At 39.5% G+C, this 22754-nt stretch overlaps 1 long non-coding RNA gene across 1 annotated transcript; it reads right to left on the bottom strand.

Moving 5' to 3' along the window:
- Positions 1 to 569: 569 nt before the first annotated feature.
- Positions 570 to 22392, bottom strand: LOC129463241 (uncharacterized). Its single transcript, XR_008651058.1, has 3 exons — positions 22177 to 22392; positions 1034 to 1122; positions 570 to 654 (listed from the first exon to the last, which is right to left on the bottom strand). It is a non-coding gene; the product is annotated as an uncharacterized lncRNA (long non-coding RNA).
- Between the last annotated feature and the right edge of the window lie 362 nt (positions 22393 to 22754).

The raw sequence follows: 22754 nt of genomic DNA, 5'->3' as shown, positions 1-22754 counted from the left end.
TATCTTTCCTAACTGAATCAGAGGAGAGAAATCTTGTGCGCATGACTGTTGTATACAAAGACAGGCTAATAATCAGGGAAGGGAATTCCAAGAACACTTTTGCCAGTGCCTGGAGTGGTTTTCCAGCATAAGGGAAGGGTTGGGCTAAGCTGTACACATCTTCCCACCCATTACTTCCCCCTGGGTAGGGGAACATGAGTCAAAGACAGATATAACTAGTTAGAGTGGGATGCAACAGCTCTTCTCCATGCAGACCTCAGCTTTCAGGGGGCTGTCAGTGAGGTGTGGTTTGGTCTTTTTAGCACATTATTTTCAGTAATAAGTCAAAATGTCAAAGCAAGAATGCCACTGACATCATTTGTAGGATTTCAGATCCAATGGCTAATAAAGGAACTTCTGTTGTTTTTCTTTCTTGGAGAGTGGGCTGGCTTTTGGTGATAGGGTGATGGTTACATCACCTTCTCTTCTTCCTCACCTCTAGGTGAGGCAGTGAGGGACTCACCCTCCTCTCACCACACCATGGTCTCCTTACCTACCAGCCACCGTTGCAGTTAGGCTGATCAGGTGAGCAGAAGTGGTGTTGGTGTCTGAGTGTGACTGTCCCACGATTTTCTCCTCATTTGCAGTGGCTGTGCAAGCCTTGAATTAAAGAACCTGGATCAGAAGGAGAGCAGTGCATGATGAGAAATTAGTTAATGGGTACAAGGCACATTATTCAGGTGATAGATAACCTAACCTAAAAGCCCTGACCTGACCACCATGCAATCTATGCATGTAACAAAACTGCACATGTGCCCCATAAATTTGTACAAAAAAAAAAAAAAACAAGAGCCTAGATCTCTGAGCCATTACTGCCACCCACGAGACTGTGATATAATTAAGAAATAAACCTTCACTGTGTAATGCCAATGACATTTAATAGTTGCTGGTAACTTTTTATAATATTTGCCTGTATTAGTCTGTTTTCACACTGCTGATAAAGATGTACTCAAGACTGGGCAATTTACAAAAGAAAGAGGTTTATTGGACTTACAGTTCCACATGGCTGGGGAGGCCTCACAATCATGGTGGCAGGTGAAAGGCACGTCTCATATGGCAGCAGACAAAAGAAGAGAGCTTGTGCTGGAAAATTCTCATTTTTAAAACCATCAGGTCTCGTGAGGCTCATTCACTATCATGAGAACATCACAGGAAAGACCCGCCCTCATAATTCAATCACCTCCCACTGGGCTCCTCCCACAATGTGTGGGAATTATGGGAGTTACAATTCAAGATGACATTTGGGTGGGGACACAGCCAAACCACATTACTGTCCTTGCTTTTTTCTCTCTGCAGATATCAAAGTTTTTTTCTAAGCCAAGGAACACTAGAAAGCTTTTGGAGGTGATGAATATGTTTATTACCTTGATTGTGGTGATGGTATCACAGGTGCATGCATATGTCCAAATTCATCAAATTGTGCACATTAAATATTTGCAGTTTTTTATATATCAGTTTCACCTTAATAAAGTTGTAAAAAAGATCTGAATATGGAGGGAAACCTTTTCCTTCCTGTGCCAGTGAGTAGGGGTTATATTTTTATATACTGTCATTTCCAAATCTGCCTCCTGAGCTGCAATGCTCCTGAGGGTGCTGTCCTCATCCCCAGGCTCTGATGGTGTATTCTGCCCATCACCACACATAACACCTTGGGTCCAGAGACCTAGCAGTCATTACTACCTGTGGGATGGCCAGGGGTGTCCTCGGGTAGGGGAGAGATATGGGGAGGATAAATGGGTGGGGATATAATTATACCCACATTCAGATGGGGAATTGAGACTTAGCAAGATGAAGTCATGTACGTGTCCAGAGCATACAGCTTTGAAGCCAGGTAAGGATTCCATGCTAAATTATGCTAAAAGGAGTAGGGTCAGCTTGACAAGTTCAGGCTGAATGTGTCCAACTGCTTTCCTTGCAAATTTACCATGATTCTGTGGAAAACATTGTTTTTTCAAATTATGGGCTGCAATTCATTATTGAGTGATGAAATCAATCCAATGATAAGTTTAGGAGAATACAATAGAAAACAACAGATCGCATTGGCACCATTCTTTGAAGTATTGCCCCTGAAAGTTGTGTTTGTTATTCACATATACACGTGTTTGATTGAGGCGTGCACCACATCTCTGGCGACAGATAGCAGTCAACAGATTCTGAAATCATTGTGAGGAGAATTAGGCTTTAAATATTTGTGAAATTAAGAGAATTTTTAAAATGTTACCTTTGTGGGTAACTTGTGATGTCCAATGGGCCAGCCCTAAAAAATGTCCCTCTGTTCCTTGGTCCTAAGAGCATGAGGTTAATGAGGCTGCTTTATTTACTCTATCTTGAAAGGCATTAATGCCAGCCTGCTCTGGCAACCAGATCTGCTCTAGCCCTCCAACACACAGGCCTGAGGATTCCTCTAGTACACCTGGATCTTTCCTAAGGAATTGGCAATATTGGAAACAGGAGTCATCCTTACCAAACATCCCATCCCAAAGACCTCTCATATCCTGATCCTCAATGTACCAAGAAATGCTTCCATCTTTCCAACGGCCAACCACACCTTCCCTCTTCCCTCCACACCCAGGGAATCCTCTATCCACTATCTCATTTCATCCCTTCCTAGTCTCAACCTGCTTCACACTGGACCGTCCATTTTAGCTGGAGAAGAGAATACAATATGACACCTTTTTAAGGGTAGTAAGTAAAGCAGAGTGATTGAGAAAGGAAATAAAATTCACAGTGTGCAAGGAACTGGACATTCGTGTGATATCTACAGCACTGTTTCTTAGACCTTAATGTGCATGCAAATCATTTGGGGATCATGTTAAATGCAGATTCTGACTCAGTAGGCCTGGGCCTGACATTCCATATTTCTAGGTTCCCTGGTGATGCTGATGCTGCTGGTTCACAGAGTACACTTTAAGTAGCAAGGGTCTGTTTGCACAGTGGCTGGCACAGAGTGGGCGCTCAAACATATTTACTTAATTGAATTAAATTGAAGAGGAATTTGGGCTTTATGCCAGGACTCATCAGCAAGAAGAAGTGTGCTAAGGTAAAGCAATCAGCTAAACCACCAGCTCATAATCCCAGAATCACAAAAATTCACCCAGGGAGTCATTTAAAAATTCCAGTGCTTAGGACCCCATCTTCAGAGATGCTGATTTAATTAGCCTGGGGTGAAGACTGGACAACCAACATGTTAAAAATATTTCTAAGTGATCCCAATATGCAGCCAGGTTAGGGAAACACTGAACTCAGTGGAACTGTGTCATTGCCTTCTATGTGCCAGGCACTGGACTCTGAGTAAGGCACTGGAAGTACAGAGTTGACAGAGACCAGGTTCCTGCCCTCAGCAAACTAATAGGGGAAATAGGTCCACACGTGACTCCAGTTCAAAAAAGTGCTACAGTATACTTATGAAAACTGTTTTGGGAATACAGATGAGGGAGGAACTGATTCAGCCTGAAGAAAGTGGGAGGAAAAAAGGCCAGTGACCAAGAGTGAAGACATTTGGATTTTAAAGGATGAGTAGGGGGTTGCCAGGCAGATATGTTCTGTTCTTCCAAATCTCTGTTCTTCCCCATTATTGGCCAGGTAAATAATGCTTGGCCAGGACTCGGGCTCCCAAATTCTGTCTCCTGCTGCCACAGGTTTATGATGAAGATCTGTCAACAGGGAATAAGGTCAATCCAATGAATATCCTTTTTTACCAGCTGGGGATATTTGTAAGGCCATGTATACGCTGTTAGCATGCTGTCTGAGTCAGAGTGCAGTCAGGGAAACAGCCCACATCAGATATTCAATAGAGTGAAATTAATGGGGAACTAATTATTTGATAGAGTTGCTGAAAATACAAACAAAGAATCATAAAGCAACACAGATATTAGCAAATGCAGCATGCCCAAAAGCTCAAGGGATGCAAGGAGGTGATGGGATTAATAAAACCCAGGGGTCAGAGGTGTCTGACAGGAGCTGGAATCACAACAGAGACTGCACAGAGGGAGCTGGACTGACCAAGGAGATGGAGTCATTTCCAATAACACGAGAATGACACCCAAGGGAGAAGCCAGAGGGAGACAGCTGCCTTTCCCTTCCTTCTGCTCCACAGTCTCCCATTAATGCATCCCATTGGCTAAATCCAGCCAGAAGGCAGTTGACAAAGAAGCCTAGGTGATGTAGTTTTTAGGAGTTGGCCTCTGAAGGGTAGGGAGTGAATCTGGGTGTTTGTAAGCTTAACTCATGTATTCTGGATATCTGGCTGAAGGCTTACACCGAAAGCGGACTGAGTCATTTCCTTGTCCCTCTCACCTACACCTAAAACTCTATCTTGGCCCAGGGTAGAACTTATCATCTGGTGTACTGGAGATACTTGGGTCAGAATCCCCAAGCAGGACATCTCAAGCTACAAGTGGATTTTTTCATTTACCCTAGGATGCTAGACAAATATATATCATCTGTGTGCCATGGATTAAACATATTTCAGAAGCAATACTATAAGAATAGGCAAAGAAAGAAGGATTAGAGGAAGCTCACTTCTAGGAAGCTTCTCCTTGAGCAGAGTGAGTGTCAACCACCTAAACTGAGGAGTTCCAAGATGAGGCAGTTCCAGACCCATCCAAAAGTACTAGCAAAAAGAAAAGCAATCAAAGAAGACAGCCAACATCAAAGGAGAGAAATGTGATTAAAATCCATTTTCTTCACATAATCCTGATGAAGGATGACTTAAAATAAAACCAAAAGTTTCCAAGCATCAAGTTTTGATACAAATAACAGGGCCCTGTAGAATGTTCTGCATCATAAACAATTGTTTCTTTCAGTTCCTATACCCACAGAAACAAAGTGTGACACACACATGGGGAAAAAAACAGGCAATGGAAACTGCTTAGGAGAGGGCCCAGATTGAATTGAACAGACAAAGACTTTAAGTCTATCATTATAAATGTGTTCAAAGACCTAAAGCAAACCAGGCTTAAAGAAGTAAAAAAAGATTATGACAAAGTTTCATCAAACAGACAATATCAATAAAGAGACTTTATTTTAAAAAAATTAAAATTCTGGCATTAAAAAGTACAGTAATTGATGTGAAAAAAATCACTAAAAAGGCTCAACTGTAGATGTGAATTGGCAGAAGAATAGCATAATTGAAGATAGATCAACAGAGAGTATGAAATCCAAAACAGAGAGAATAAAGAATGAAGAAAAAGGCTGGGCGCGGTGGCTCACGCTTGTAATCCCAGCACTTTGGGAGGCCGAGGCGGGCGGATCACGAGGTCAGGAGATCTAGACCATGGTGAAACCCCATCTCTACTAAAAATACAAAAAATTAGCTGGGCGTGGTGGTGGGCGCCTGTAGTCCCAGCTACTCAGAGGCTGAGGCAGGAGAATGGTGTGAACCCGGGAGGCGGAGCTTGCAGTGAGCCAAGGTTGCGCCACTGCACTCCAGCCTGGGTGACAGAACGAGACTCCGTCTCAAAAAAAAATAATAAAAATAAAAAAAATAAAAAAATTAAAAAAATGAAAAAGAAACAAAATCTTTAAGAAATATGGGACACCATTAAGCATATCAACATACACTTAATTGGAGTAATAGAAAGAGAGGAGAGAAAGGAGCAGAAAATTCCACCCATTCAAGATCAACCAACTCTAAGTAGAATAAATGCAGAGAGATCCCCGTGTACAAATGCATCATAGTAAAAATGCTGAAAATAAAAGACAAAAGGAAAATTTTGAAAGTGGCAAGAGAAAATGACTTGTTACATACAAAGAAACCCTAATAAGAATGACATCTGATTTCTTATAATAAATTATGGAGGACGGGAGGCAGTGGGATAGCATATTCAAAGTGCCCCCCCAACAAACAGCCAAGACTCATATCCAGAAAAACTATCTTTCAAAAATAAAGGTGAAATAGCTAGATGCAGTGGCTCACTTCTGTAATCCCAGCACTTTGGGAGGCTGAGGCAGGTGGATCACCTGAGGTCAGGAGTTCTAGACCAGCCTGGCCAACACAGTGAAACCCCATCTCTACAAAAAATACAAAAAATTAGCCGGACATGGTGGTGCACGCCTATAATCTCAGCTACTCAGGAAGCCGAGGCAGGAGAATCACTTGGGCCCAGGAGACAGAAGTTGCAGTGAGCCAAGATTGCACCACTGCATTCCAGCCTGGGTGACAGAGCAAGACTCCATCTCAAAAAAAATAAATAAATAAAAATTAAAAACAAAGGTGAAATAAAAACATTCCCAGATAAACAAAAAGTCAGATAATTCATTGCTGGCACAATTTTTTCCTACAAGAAATACTAAAGCAGTTTTTTCATGCTAGAAGCATAAAAACACCAGACAGCATTTAATAATAGAAATAAATTGGAAAATTCACCAATACATAAAAATTTAAAAACAAGCTCTGAAAAAACTAATAGGTCACCGAAAAAAACCACAAAGGAAATTATTAATAGAAAATATTACAGATGAATAAAAATGAATACACACCATAGAAAAACATGAGACTCAGTTAATGCAGCAGTTAGAAACTTATACATGCCTACTTTAAGAGAAGAAAAGAAATATTTCAAATCAATAACCTAACACTCCACCTTAAGACAGTGGAAAAAAAAGAGCAAAAATCCAAAACAAGCAGAAGGAAGGAAATAAGGACTATAGCAGAAATTAATGAAATACATTATAGAAACATAATAACAATTATCAATGAAACAAAAAGTTGCTTCTTTGAAATGATCAATAAAATTGACAAATGTTTAGCTAGACTGATCAAGAAAAGAGGACTAAGACTCATTACTAAAATCAGGAATAAAATAGGGTATATTACTACCCACCTTAGAGAAATAAAAAGGAATATAAGGAAATACTATGAACAGATGTATGCCAACAAATTAGATGACCTAAATGAAATGGACATGTTTCTAGAATGATACTGGCTACCAAAACTGACTCAAGAATAAGCAGAAAACCTGAATACATCTATAATAATAAAAACACTGAAACAGTAATTTAAACACTATCTACAAAGAAAAACCCAGGCATAGATGACTTTACTAGTGAATTATACCAACATTTAAAGATGAATTAATACCATTTCCCAACAAATTCTTCCAAAAATAGAAGAGGAGGGAACACATCTCAATACATTCTATGAGGCTTGTGTTATCCTGATACCGAAACTAAACAAGTACATACAGGAAAATAAATCTGCCCACTAATATCTCTTGTACATATAAACGTAAAAATCTTCAACATAATACTAGCAAATTAAATCTAGCAATATATATGTTTTTGGTTTTCTGGAGTTTTGGGGTTTGTTTTTTCAGACATGGTCTCACTCTGTTGTGCAGGCTGGAGTGCAGTGGCACAATCATAGCTCACTGTAGCTTCAAACTCTTGGGTTCAGTTGATGCTTCCATCTCAGCCTCTTGAGTAGCTGGGGCTACAGGTGTGTGCCACCACATTCAGCTAATTTTTTTGTAAAAATTTGTGTAGAGATGGAGGTCTTGCTCTGTTGCCCAGGCTGGTGTCACACTCCTGGCCTTAAGTGATCCTCCCGCCACAGCCTTCCAAAGTGCTGGGATTGCAGGCATTAGCCACTATGCCCAGCCCACATCCAGTAATATATTAAAAGGATTATAACCATAACCAAGTGGGATTTATCCTAAGAATATAATGTTGATTTTATATCAGAAAATAAATTAATATGATACATCTTATCAGTAGAATTAAGGAAATAAACCACACGATTATCTCAAAATAATTTGACAAAATTCAACTCTTGATGATAAAAACACTCAAAAACTAGGAATAGAAGGGAACTTCCTTAACCTCATAAAAGGCATCTATGAAAAACCTACAGCTAACACTACACTTAATGGTGAAAAGTTGAAGGCTTTTGTGCTAAGATGGGAAATAAGAAAAGGATGTCCACTCCCACCACTTTATTCAACATTGTATTGGAGGTTCTAGCCAGCACAATTAGGAAAAACTAAATAAATAAAAGGTATCCAGATTTCAAAGAAAGAAAGAAGTCTCTAGCTGCAGATACCATGATCTCATATACAGACAACTCTAAATATCCAGTAAAAAGCTTTGAGAACTAACAAATGGGTTTAGCAATGTTGTAGAATACAAGACCAATATACAAAAATCTACTGTGTATTCATACAGCAGGAATGAACAAACAAAGAAGAAAATTAAGAAAACAATTTTGACCCAGTGCAGTGGCTTGCACCTGTAATCCCAGCACTTTAGGAGGCTGAGGCAAGTGGATCACCTGAGGTCAGGAGTTTGAGATCAGCCTGGCCAACATGATGAAACCCCATCCCTACTAAAAATACAAAAATTAGCCAGGCATGGTGGTGCACACTTGTAATCACAGCTACTCGGGAGGCTTAGGCAGGAGAATTGCTTGAACTTGGGAGGCAGAGGTTGCAATGAGCGGAGATGTGCCACCGCACTCTAGCCTGGGTGATGGAGTGAGACTCTGTCTCAAAAACAAAAACAAAAACAAAAAACAAAGAAAACAACTTCATTTGCAATGCCTCAAAACAAGTAAAATGGGGCAGGATGTAGTGGCTCATGCCTGTAACCCCAACACTTTGGGAGGCCGAGGCTGGCAGTTCACTAGAGGTCAAGAGTTCAAGACCAGTCTGGCCAACATTGTGAAACCACGTCTCTACTAAAAAAAACAAGAACAAAAACAAAACAAAAATTAGCCGGGTGTGGTGATGGGTGCTTGTGATCCCAGCTACTCAGGAGGCTGATGCAGGAGAATTGCTTGAACCTGGGAGGCAGAGGTTGCAGTGAACAGAGATCACACCACTGCACCCCAGCCTGAGCAACAGAGGGACACTCCGTTTCAAAAAATAGTAATAATAATACAATGGGAATAAAGTTAACAAAAAAGTGCAAAAGCTGTACTCTGAAAATTATAAAACATTGTTGAAAGAAATTTTAAAAGACATAAGTAAATGGAAAGACATCTACGTTTATGGATTAGAAGACCTAGTATTTTTAAGATGACAATATTCCCTGGACTTATTTAGACTCAACACATTTCCTAACAAAATTCTACCTGGCTTCTTTGCAGAAATTATTAAGCTGATGCTAAATTTCATTTGGAAATTCCAGGGACCCAGAAGAGCCAAAGCAATCTTGAAAAATAACAAAGTGGGAGGATTCACACTTCCTGATTTCAAATTTTACTACAAAGCTAGTAATCAAGATAGCATGATACTAGAATAAGAAAAAATGCACAGATCATTGGAATACAATTGGGAATTTAGAAATAAGCCCTCATATTTACAGTTGGTTGATTTTTGGCAAGAGTGTCACTGGAAATCAATGGAAGAAAGAATAGTCTGTTAAACAAACAATGCTGGAACAGCTGGCTATCTAGAAGACAAGCATGAAGTTCTACCCTTACCTCACACCATATTCAAAAATTAGCTCAAAATAGATCATATATCTCATGTAACTATAAAATTCTTAGAAGAAAACATTGGCATATATCTTTGTGACCTTCGAATAGGCAATGGATTTTTAGATATGGCACAAAAAGCACAACCAACAAAATAAAAAATAGACAATTTAGACACTATTAAATTGAAAACTTTTGTTTTTCAAAAGATGCATCAAAAAATTACAAAGCACCCCAGAGAATGGGAGAAAAATTTGTAAATCATATATCTGAGAAGGGATTTGTATCCAGACTATCTAAAGAACACTTATAACTCAATAATACAAATAATACAATTTAAAAACAGGCAAAAAATCTGAATAGCTATTTCTCAAAAAAAAGATATACAAATACCCCAAATTCATATAAGATGCTCAATTATTATTTTCTGCATTGAATTGTCTTGGCATTCCCATCAAAAATCAACTGACTATAAATGTGAGGGCTTATTTCCGGACCCTCAATTCTATTCCACTGATCATCATTTCTATTCTTACATCAGTGACATACTGTCTTGACTACTGTAGATTTGAAACTGGGAAGCATAAGTCCTCTAACTTTATTCTTTTTCAAGATTGTTTTGGTTATTCTGGGTCTCTTGCATTTCCATATAAATTTTAGATCAGCTTGCCAATTTCTACAAAGAAACCAGCTGGGATTTTAATATGGATTGCTTTGAATTTTAGATCAAGTTGGGGAAAATATTGCCATCTTAAAATACATAGTCTTCTAGCCGGGCATGGTGGCTCACACCTGTAATCCTAGCACTTTGGGAGGTTGAGGTGGGCAGATCATTTGAGGTCAGGAGTTTGAGGTCAGCCTGGACAACATGGTGAAACCCTGTCTGTACCAAAAACACAAAAATTAAGTGTGGTGGTCATGCCTGTAGTTCCAGCTACTCGGGAGGCTGAAGCAGGAGAATTGCTTGAACCTGGAAGGTGGAGGTTGCAGTGAGCTGTGATCATGCTGCTGCATACCGGCCTGGGTGACAGAGCGAGATTCCATCTCAAATAAATAAAATAAAATAAAATAAAATAAAATAAATAGTCTTCCGATTCTTTAACACAAATGTGTTTCTATTTACTTGGGTTTTCTTTCATTTCTTTCAACAGTGTACAAGTTTTTGGATTTTCAGTGTACAAATTTTGGATTTATTTCTTTTCTTAATATATTCCTAAGTATTTTATTGTTTTTGATGCTATTCTAAATGGAGTTTTCTTAATTTCATGTTCAGATTGTTCCCTGCTAATTTATAGAAATATTTCTATAAACTAGAAATGACGATCTTGAATCCTGCATCCTTACTGAACTGGTTTGTTAGTTCCAGTGTTTTCTTTTTGGTGAATTCCTTAAGATTTTCTATATACAAGATTATGGATATAGAAATGCACCTATGTACAAGTAGCTTGTATACATGAGTCTATACACAAGATTGTATCATCTACTAATATAGTTTAATGTCTTCCTTTTAAGTTTAGATGCCTGTATTTTATTTTCTTTGCCTACTTGCCCTAGCTAGAACTGCCAGCACAATGCTGCATGGAGTGGCAAAAGTGGGTATCCTTATGTTGTTACTGGTCTTAGTGGTAAAGCAATCAGACTTTGATCAGTTAAGTATAATATTCGCTGTAGGATTTGTCAGTTTTTTTTGTAAAATATTCTTTGTTAGTTTCTTTGTCTATTCTTAGTTTCTTGAATATTGGATGTTGAATTTTGTCAAATGATTTTTCTGCATCTAGTGATATAATTATGTTTTTATCTTTTATTTTATTAATATTGCATTACATTAATTGATTGTCATTAATTGATTAATTAATTTTCCAATGTTAAACTAACCTGTATTCCAGGGATAGTTCCACTTGGTCATGGTGTATAATCATTTTCATGTGTTACTAGATTCAATTTGCTAGTAGTTTTGGAGGATTTTCACGTCTGTATTAATAAGAAATGTTACTCTGTGGTTTTCTTTTTATTGTGATGTCTATCGTTTTGGTATCAGGCTTATACAGGCCTCATAAGTAAGTTTGGAAATGTTCTCTCCTCTTTTAATTTCTGTAAAAGTTTGTAAGGATTCTTATATATTTGTTAAAATTCACCAGTGAAGATGTCTGTAGCTGAGTTTTTGTTTATGGGATGTTCTGAAGTTACTAATTCAATTATTTTTGTCTTGTTATAAGTCTACTCATATTTTCTGTTTCTTCATGAGCTGGTTTTGTTAATTTGTTTTTGTTTCCAAGAATTTCTCCATTTCCTCTAAGTTATGTAGTTTGTTGGCATACAGTTATTTAGAGTTTTCTTTAAAACCGTTGTTATTCTATGTAAGGTCAGTAGTGAAGTCTCCTCTCTCAGTTCTAATTTTAGTAATTTGAATCTTCTCTCTCCTTTTTTGTTGGTCAGACTAGCTAAAGATTCATCAAAATTGTTGATATTTTCAAAGAATCAACAACTGGTTTTGTTGATTTTCTCTATTTTTCTATTCTGTATTTCATTCGTTTCCATTCAAATGTTTATTATTTCATTTATTATACTTGCTTTGGATTTAATTTGTTCTGTCTTGTCTTGTCTTGTCTTCCTTCCTTCCTTCCTTCCTTCCTTTCCTTCCTTCCTTCCTTCTTTCCTCCCTTCCTTCCTTCCTTCTTTCCTCCCTCCCTCCCTCTCTCTTTCTTTTTTTTTGTCAGAGTCTTGCTCTGTTGCCCAGGCCTGAGTGCGGTGGTGAGATCACAGCTCACTGCAGCCTCGACCTCCCAGGCTCAAGCAATTCTCCCACCTCAGCCTGACTAGAAGCTGGGACTACAGGGTTGCACTACTACACCCAGCTAACTTTTCTGTATTGTTCTGTAGAGAAGGGGTTTTGCCATGCTGCCCGAGCTGGTCTGGAACTCCTGGGCTTCAGCGATCCAACCACCTCTGCCTCCCAAAGTGCTGGGACTACACCACATTTGGCCTATTTTCCTATTTCTTAGGGGGTATAGTTAGGTTATTGATTTTAGATCTTTATTTATTTATTTTTAGAGGTAGGGTCTTGCTTTGTCACCCAGGCTGGAGCGCAGTGGCACCATCATAGCTTACTGCAGCCTGAAACTCCTAGGCTCAAGCCATACTTCCGCCTCAGCCTGTGGAGTATTATAGCCTGGTATTACAGGCAGGAGCCACCACATCTGGCTTTTCCTTTTTTATTATAATACAGTTTTTCCCAACTATAAATTGTTCTCTAAACACTGCTTTATCTGCTTCCAGATGTTTTGCTATTGATAGATGCAGGGGGAGGATAAGAGGGAGGGTCCCCAGAGAACTTCCCACTGGCTTGTGCACTGGGAGAACCGGGTGGAGCCGGGGGAAGTTTGGGCCGTTTGCAGCCAGGAAAAGCCTGGACTCTTCAGTTTCTGTGTGGTGGCCGGGGATTCACTCTGTGAGGTAGTGGGCCTGTTAGCAGGACTCCATCTCGCTTTGCTGAGTTTTTTTTTTCTTCTTCTTTTTTTCCCCTTTTTGCCCAGTAAAATCCTGCTCTACTCACCCTTCCATGTGTCCGCGTGCCTAAATTTTTCTGGTCGTGTGACAAGAATCCAGTTTTAGTTGAACTAAGGAGCAAAGTTCTGCAACACTGTGGCGCCCAGATGTGGGGCTTGAGGAGGGGTAAGATGTGAACCAAAAATTCTTTTTCCCTTTCACTTCTAAGCCTTTTTGTCCTCAGACTTCTTCTGAGGTAGAGGAAACTGTGCACGAGCCCACCCCAATGGCTGCAGGCTCGAGGGATGAATGGGCAAGCGGGGACTCCCCTGCCCTCCTCCCGGCCAGGACTAGGAACCCATTTGTATAAGAATAAGAGGTTCTTCCCCAAGACATCTTTCCAACCCTGCACTTTAAACTTTTTTTTTCCTTTTCTCTACTCTGTCAGCAGTAAACTTTTAAGTGAGAGGGTATTTTTTTTTGTTTTTTCTTCCTTTTCGAAGATGTTTTACTAGGCCAGGAATGAGAAGGATCACTGCTTATAGTCTCTGCAAAATTTTGATTATGAAAAAGGATTTGTGAGGTTGGTCTTAAGCTGTAGCCAATCTGGTATGCTTTGCACGCCTTTGTGAACGGTCTGTAGCAAACTTTGCTGAAGGCTTCCATCTTGCTTTATGCCCTTGGAAGCTGGCCTGTAACCATGTGGCAATGCTTTGTTTAGCCTCTGCCATTTTACAATGGTGGCCGGGGTTCAATCCTGGCTTAGGGACTGAGTACTTTAAGGTTGATACCTGTGTGACTTTTGCCATTTGCTGACTCTCTTCTTCTCCATGAACAACGTCTAGGCTTTTTCTTAAATCTTCCTTTCTCTGGGTCATCTTTAAAGTTTCTAAATTTTGTGAGAACTGCCTACACCCTTTGAAAATACCTCATATACTCACGGTTAAATCATAGTCTTAATTGAGGCTTGTTGGTTTCACCTGCAAGGTTACTTTCAGTAAGATTTGAAAGCCAGAAATATTGGCCTCTTGGCAGGGCTAAAGTCAAGTAACAAGGGAGGTGGCAGGGCTGAAGTCAGGTAATAGGGGAGTTAAAAGGATTTTCTTAAAGAGTGCTCAGCTTAATTAAAAGTGGATATCCAGGTTATAGGTATATTTAAAAGGCCTTTATGTTTTCTTTTCTTGGATCTTGTTTTGCTGGAAAAGGGTTTTTTCTCCATTGACTAAATTATTTTTCTCCATTTTCTCTTGCTACTCTTATTATATATGCATTGTGTGTGTAACGTCTATAAAAAGACCTCTAATTCATTGGCCTAAAGGAAGATCAGTGCTTTGCCAAGACCAGCTCAGTCGGGGAGATCCTAACCCAGCAGCGCTAGAGGAATTAAAGACACACACACAGAAATATAGAGGTGTGAAGTGGGAAATCAGGGGTCTCACAGCCTACAGAGCTGAGAGCCCTGAACAGAGACTTACCCACACATTCATTAACAGCAAACCAGTCATTAGCATTGTTTCTATAGATATTAAATTAACTAAAAGTATCCCTTATGGGAAACGAAGGGATGGGCCAAATTAAAGGAATAGGTTGGGCTAGTTAACTGCAGCAGGAGCATGTCCTTAAGGCACAGATTGCTCATGCTATTGTTTGTTGCTTAAGAATGCCTTTAAGCTGTTTTCTGCCCTGGGCAGGCCAGGTGTTCTTTGAGCTCATTCCCATAAACCCACAATCTTCCAGCATGGGCTTTATGGCCATCACGAACATGTCACAGTGCTGCAGAGATTTTGTTTATGGCCAGTTTTGGGGCCAGTTTATGGCCAGATTTTGGGGGGCTTGTCCCCAACAGTGCTTGGACCAAACATTTTTTTAAAGATAAAATAAAAGCTGTGGTAACTTTTAGTTCACATGACTTTAATCTTTGAGAAATAAAAACAGCCTTGAAAATTATTGGTGAAATGCAGATATTCTCAAAATGTAAATAGGTGAACTAAATTATGCAGGTCAGATACTAAGTTTGCCAAATGATTTAAGGTTATAAACCGCCTTTTTGGTTTTTGAGAACTGTTTGACTTGCCTGCTTCATAATTGGTAAGGCCTGGGAACATATGGAATTAACCATGCCCTTAATTATGGTGGAAGGAGTCAAACCTTGGCTGCACCCAGCACATAATTAAATTACTAGGTTTTGCATTAAAGTTAAAAATTGCTAAGAATGACCATTATAATATGAAATTGAAAGTACTGGAAATAGATTTACATGCGAGGTGCATAAGAACAGTAAGATGTGTTTTTAGTAAAAGATTGTATGTACAAAAGCATGGGAATGTAAATCCTTGCCTAGGGTTGAAGGATGATTTTTGAATTAGATAAGGTAAAGCTGAAGGTTTAAACAAATGATGGAAGGATTGTAAAAATTAATCTTGCAAAAATTCCATGTGTGAATATATTGACTAAATTCAAAAGGGTATTATATGATTTTTCTGTAAATTGAGCATTGAAATAAAAGCACAACAAGGTACTCTTAAGGCACCAATATTCTCTTTAGCAAAATTTGTAAAGGTTATAAAAGGTTTTTGTTTTTTAAACTTCTGAGTCATCATTTTGGCGATCTGGATGGTAATCTGGAATTCTATTTCATAACATCAAGTGTTTTAAACTTCTAACATATTTAACAGACTTCCCAAAATCAAACTTCAGTTTCAAAATTGTCTTTCCTGATGCCTGACATTTGGATGCTACAGAGGGCCCCTGGAGTATCCAAAAGAGAGGTAAACAGGATTATTTGACATGTTTAGTTATATGGGATTGCCAAAATGGTATTCAATCTTCTTTAGGTTATATTTTGGTGGATAATACTAATATATGTTCTAAAGTTGTATGAGATTTCTAAAATTCTAATATCTAAAGTATATGCTAAATCATAATTAACATGGTTATGTTATTTTAAACCACAGACATAACCAAATGTTTTTGCCAATTATGTTTCTGACTGTAACTACCCTGGACATTTTGTTATTCACAATTGTCTTGTTTTGATCCTTTTCAAAGTATGGACTATATTAAGCTATAGGACTCTGACAGGTGATTTCAAATACAGGTTTCTCATAACCTTGGAGACTGTGACATTGGAATAAAGGAAAAACATATAGGATTCATGAAGAGCTGAAATGTTCACCAATATCAAGCAAAGCAAGAGCTAACTGGATGGACTGAACTAATAGAAAACTGAAGAAATCTTTTTGACTTTGCTTGGAACATGCTAATCCTTGTTTTGTTTTTCAGAGCCAAGGAAACTTATTTTGAGCTATTTATGGTCTTTAATAATTAAGAAAGCTATACTCCTGTGAACAAAATTTGGAGCATGTTTGTTTCTCTCTGCCTGGTTGCTCTAGAATTTGGAAACTATCCATGAGTATTCTTGGCTTATGGCAATATAGTTGTTTGCATCAGTGCAGTAAGAATCCATTTTCCTTTGCAACAGGATGCAATTGGAGAAACTGGTTGTTTTACCAAGGCTTAGACTAGAAGGGTATTCTTCCCTTTAAGGAGTTAAAGGGAAGTCTGTTTTAATGCTGCTGATAAGGACATACCTGAGACTAGGCAATTTACAAAAGAAAGAGATTTAATTGGACTTACAGTTCCATATGGCTAGGGAAGCCTCAAAATCACAGTGGAAGGCAAGGAAGAGCAAGTCCTTTCTTACATGGATGGCAGCAGGCAAAGAGAGAATGAGGAAGATGTAAAAGTGGAAACCCCTGATAAAACCATCAAATCTCATGAGATTCATTCACTACGACAGAATAGTATGGGGGAACCACCCCCATGATTCAGTGATCTCCCACCAGGTCCCTCTCACAGCACATGGGAATTATGGGAGTACAATTCAAGATGAGAATTGGGGACACAGAGCCAAATCATATCAGAAGTCAAGCTTGACTTGCAGAGCCAATAAAAACCCCTTGGGAAAACTGGCCTTGTACTCTTGTCTACACAGTCCCCCTACAGGGTTCATAACCTGTGATGAGTAAAGAATGTCACTTTCCAACAGGCTCAGGAATCATATGCTATTGGGACCTCAAGAGAAGAGGAGTTTACCCAACTCACAAGTATTTGAGGATACAAACCCATGGCTGGGCTCAGCTTTAAAAGTTCTTTGCTGAGATTTCTTGTGGAACAGAGTTCCAGCAAAGCCAATCTAAAAGGCCTATGTATAAATAATCATTTTTGTTGCACTTTATGCAAATAATCAGGCAAAGTATAAGACTAAATTCTATTGTGCAAACAACACAGTCCTATCATGATTTGTTTTTAATAGAAATGATGACTAGGGAGAGAGAAATTATAATTTATTTCAAAACTTATCATCATTAGATTCTAGACTTGTTAGTTGGTTTTAAGTTTTTGCCTACATTTTAGAATAATCCTGCTTGTTCCTGTGAACTAACTAGCAATCTCTGGCTGCAGCTCAGAAAGAACAAAAGGGATGTGATATAAAAATCTGGATCAATATTCTAGTTCTGAGCAATTATCCTGCAAATCCTGCCAGGTGATAGGAATAAATAGGATGCCCATCACCTGGAGGTTTCCTTTTTGGGAAAGTAAGACCAAGGGAGCTAACCAAAGCCAAGTCCCATGCACTCAAATCTTAGCAAGCATAACTGTAGCCATTGGTTATCTGGGTGTGTCACAAGACATCCTTTTCTTTCCCTTGTTGGAGGAGTACTCAATTCCACAGCTTAACCTTAGCATTGAGCCGCTTATGATAAGGAGTCCATGCAATCGCCCCAAGACACATTTTTGTCCCAAACTCACTTCCAAGCTTCGGGTCAAAGCCATAGGAAAGAAAACTGGATCCCAGGATTCCAGAGGCAGTTAGTAACGGAAGTTAAAAGGCACAGTGCAGGTGAGCATGACTAATTCCTGCCCATTAAGCCAAGCTTCCTGTTTCATGGATAAAAGTCATGCTAGAATCCATGGCATAAATGAAGTCTAGGGAATTCAAGGGCTAGTCACAGCAGGGGAGATAGGGATATTCCCACCCCCAATCCCCACCTCCTACTAACATGGATGAAAGCCATTTTGACACCCATGCATGGCACCCTGTGGCAGTTGCTGGGACTGAGGGATACAAGGATGGAGGAAAGAAAAAGGAAGACCTAACTTTTCCTCCCTCACATACCCAAGGGATTTGCTAGGAAGAGAAAGGAACCAGGGTCGCCTGCTACCCTCTTTCTGGATGAGTAGCCATTCATCTGCAGTGTCTACCCCTTTCAAATGCATCCTGAACCCCTGAGACTTCTCTGAAAAAATGCCTCCTTTTTCCTCCTCTGCCCTGTTCACTGATAGTTAATTGTATCTCTGTACCATGGGATGCTCCCTTCAGATGCATCCCCCAAACTGGGAAGAGTTAATTTCCCAAACCTTAGACTCATTGGCTTAGGATTGGGCTCAGGGGAAGGGAACCCAGAAGTCTAATATGGGGCAAAAGAGTATAAGTATTTTTAGCAGTCAGACTTTTGGTGCCTCCTCCCTGTGCAAATTGGTAAAAGGCCTCAGGATTTTTGAGCTGCCCTTACCCCCGCTGTTGCAGGAAGTCAGGGACCCTGAACGGAGGGAATGGCTGAAGCCATGGCAGAAGAACCTAAATTGTGAAGATTTCATGGACATTTATCACTTTCCCAATCAATACTCTTGTGATTTCCTATGCCTGTCTTTACTTTAATCTCTTAATCCCATCATCTTTGTAAGCTGATGATGAATGTCGCCTCAGGACCCTGTGATGATTGCGTTAACTGCACAAATTGTTTGTAGAGCATGTATGTTTAAAAAATATGAAATCTGGGCACCTTGAAAAAAGAACAGGATAACAGTGATGTTCAGTGAACAAGAGAGATAATCTTAAAGTCTGGCTGCCTGTGGGCTGGGCAGGACAGAGCCATATTTCTCTTATTACCGAAAATGGGTAAGAGAAATATCACTGAATTCTTTCCCCAGTAAGGAATATTAATAATTAACAGCCCTGGGAAGAGAATGCATTCCCAGGGTGGGGCCTCTAAAATGGCCGCCCTAGGAGTGTCTGCCTTACGCAGATGTAGATAGGGATGAAACACACCCTAGTCTCCTGCAGCATGCCCAGGCTTGCTAGGATTAGGAAATTCCAGCCTGGCAAATTCTAGTCAGACTGGTTTTCTGCTCTTGAACCCTGAAAATGCATGCACAGTGGGACATGGAAGTTCATTAGTGATTCTAGTTTTGCCCTGACCTTCTGCCTTGTGATCTTCTGTTGCCCTTGAAGCATGTGATCTCTGTGACCCAAACCCTATTCGTACCCATCCTCCCCTTTGAAAATTGCTAATAAAAACTTGCTGGTTTTATGGCTCAGGGGGCATCACGGAACCTGCCAACATGTGATGTCTCCCCCGGACACCCAGCTTTAAAATTTCTCTCTTTTGTACTCTTTCCCTTTATTTCTCAGACCAGCCGACACTTAGGGAAAATAGAAAAAGACACTCATTGAATTATCAGGGGCGGGTTCCCCCGATACCCACCCTTATTTCATTTTGATACGTTTTCTTTCTTTTCTTCTTCTTTTTAATTTTTTTTCTGAGACAGAATCTTGTTCTGTTGCCCAGACTGGAGTGCAGTGGTGTGATCTCGGCTCACTGCAACCTCTGCCTCCTGGGTTCAAGCAATTCTCCTGCCTCAGCCTCCTGAGTAGCTGGGATTATACCACCATACCTGGCTAATTTTTGTATTTTTAGTAGAGACAGGGTTTCACCATGTTGGCCAGGCTGGTCTTGAACCTCCCACTTTGGCCTCCCAAAGTGCTGAGATTACAGGCATGAGCCACCGCACCTGGCTGATACATGTTTTCTAATAACCCAGTTTGTCTTTTCTTACCTTCAGGCCGTGAAACTCCAAACGGTCATGCAACCGGAGCCTTGGACCACAGCCCCTTCTGCCAGGGACCCTTAGGCCTCTGAGGCAGCTCTGACTGCCGTTTTCCTCAAACAGCGCCCCCTGTCAGCATGAAGCAGTTAAGATCGGCCTTTGTCCTGATCCTTATTCTTATTCTAACAGCAGTTAGATGTACTTCTTTAGATGGGGGAATGATAGATGCAGGAGGCAGATTAAGGGCGAAGGTCCCCAGAGAACCTCCCATGGGCCTGCACACTGGGACAACAGGGTGGAGCCAGGGAAAGTTTGTGCCGTTTGCACTGGGGAGGAGCCTGGCCTCTCCTTTCCTGTGTAGTGGCCTGGAATTCAATCTGTGATTCCTGTTAGCAGGACTGCATCTTGCTTTGCTGAGGTTTTTTTTTTTTTTCCCTTTTTGCCCAGTAATATCCTGCTCTACTCACCCTTCAGTGTGTCTGCGTGCCTAAATTTTGCTGGTCTTGTGACAAGAACCAGAGTTTAGGGGAACTAAGGAGCAATGCTCTGCAACAGAATGTTGAGTTTTCATGTTAATTTTTCTCAAAATATTTTCTAATTTCCCTTCTGAGTTCTTGTTTGACCCTTTGGTTACTGAGAACTGTGTTGTTTAATTTCCATTTATTTGTAAATTTCCCAAATTTCCTCCTGTTGTTGATTTCTGTTTTAATTCCATTGTGCTCAGAGAACATAATCTGTATGACTTCAATTCTTTTTTATTTATTTAGGCTTTTAAAAGTCTTACCATATAATCTATCCTAGAGGATATTTCATGTACAGTTGAACATGAGGTATGTTCTGTTATTGTTGGGTGGAATATTCTACAACTTTGTTAAATCTAGTTGGCTTATGGTATTGTTCATGTTTTATATATCCTTTTAGATTTACCTCATTATTTTACCCATTACTTAAAGTGGAGTACTGCAATAATCAATTATTACTATTACAATGTTCACTTCTCACTTCAATTCTGTTTTTGCTACATGTATTCTGGGGTTCTATTGTGGTTGTATATATGTTTATAATTACTATCTTTTCCTCATAGTTTAACCTTGTTACAATTATAAAATGTCTCTGTTTGTCAGTAGTATTTTTGTTTTGTTTTAAGTTTGTTTTGTATTATATTAGTATAACTTCTCCAGTACTCTGTTGGTTACTGTTTCTGTGGTATACCTTTGTTCATCATTTTACCTTAAACCTATTTATACCTTAAAATTTACATTCGGCCGGGCGCGGTAGCTCACGCTTGTAATCCCAGCACTTTGGGAGGCCGAGGCGGGCGGATCACGAGGTCAGGAGATCGAGACCACGGTGAAACCCCGTCTCTACTAAAAATACAAAAAAAAATTAGCCGGGCGTGGTGGCGGGCGCCTGTAGTCCCAGCTACTCGGAGAGGCTGAGGCAGGAGAATGGCGTGAACCCGGGAGGCGGAGCTTGCAGTGAGCCGAGATTGCGCCACTGCACTCCAGCCTGGGCGACAGAGCGAGACTCCGTCTCAAAAAAAAAAAAAAAAAAATTTACATTCATCTCTGTACACAATGTGTAGTTGGATCATATTTTTTAAAAGTCCATTCAGACAATCTCTGCTTTTTGATTGGAGTATTTAATACATTTTTACTGATCCATTGATTGATTGAGACAGAGTCTTGCTCTGTCACTCAGGCTAGAGCACTGTGGTGCAATGATAGTTCACTATAGCCTCAAATTCCTGGGCTCAAGTGATCCTCCCACCTCAGCCTCCTAAGTAGTTGAAACTACAAGTGTGAGCCACCGTGCCTGGCTAATATTTTAAAAAATTTTTCTAGAAATGGGGTCTCACTATGTTGCCCAGGCTGGACTTGAATGCATGACCTCAAACAGTTCTCCCACCTCAGTCTCCCAAAGTGCTGGGATTACAGGCATGAACCACACACTCAGCCACATTTACATTTAATATAACTTGAGATAAAGTAGTACTGATGTCTGTCATTTGCTGTGTATTTTCTATATATCTTATATCCTGTGTATTCCTCTATTATTCATTACTGTCTTCTTTTGTGGTAAATAGGCATTTTCTAGTATGCTATTTTAATTTCCTTGTTTCATTTATATATGTATATATAAAGTCATTTTCTTAGTATTTGTTCTGGAGGTTACAGTTAGCTTCTCAATTTAAAAAAATTGAGTTTTTATAACTTAATTTCAATGACATACACAAACTGTGCTCCAGTTAAGCTCTCTTTACTCTCCCACTTCTTTGTGCTATTATTGTCATACAAATTATATCTTTTTACATTATGAGCCCATCAACACAGACTTATACTTACTTTTTATGCGGTTGTCTTTTAAATCAGAGAGAAGAAAGGCATTACACACTGACTTTAAATTTGCCTTAGTTGTTTTTCTTTGTATGAATTTGAGTTACTCTCTAGTGCCATTTTATTTCAGCCTAAAGGACTCCTTTAGTGCATCTTAGTGGGTGGATCTGCTAGTAATGAATTCACTCAGTTTGTTTGTCTGAGGTAGTCTTAATTTCTCTTTCATTTTCAAGGACAGTTTTGCTGAATATAGAATTCTAGGTCTGCTCTTCCTTCCGTTCCTTTTATTACTTTGAATGTGTCATCTTACTGCCTTCTGGTCTCTATGGTTTCTGATGAGAAAATAGTTGTTAATTTTATTGAGGATTCTTTGTACATGAGGAGTTGCTTGTTTCTTGCTGCTTTCAAGAGTCTCTCCATCTTTGGTTTTAGATAGTTTGATTATGAGGTATCTCAATATGCTTCTCTTTGAGTTCATTTTAGTTGGAGTTTGTTGAAATTTTTGGATTATAGATTAATTTTTAAATCAAATTTGGGAAGGTTTTGGTGAATATTTTTTTCTGCAGTTTTATCTCCCTCCTCTCCTT

This window comes from Symphalangus syndactylus, chromosome 14, assembly GCF_028878055.3.
Source record: "Symphalangus syndactylus isolate Jambi chromosome 14, NHGRI_mSymSyn1-v2.1_pri, whole genome shotgun sequence".
Lineage (NCBI taxonomy): Eukaryota > Metazoa > Chordata > Mammalia > Primates > Hylobatidae > Symphalangus > Symphalangus syndactylus.
Note: the sequence above shows the minus strand (reverse complement) of the source record. Positions and strands in the feature narration are given on the sequence as shown.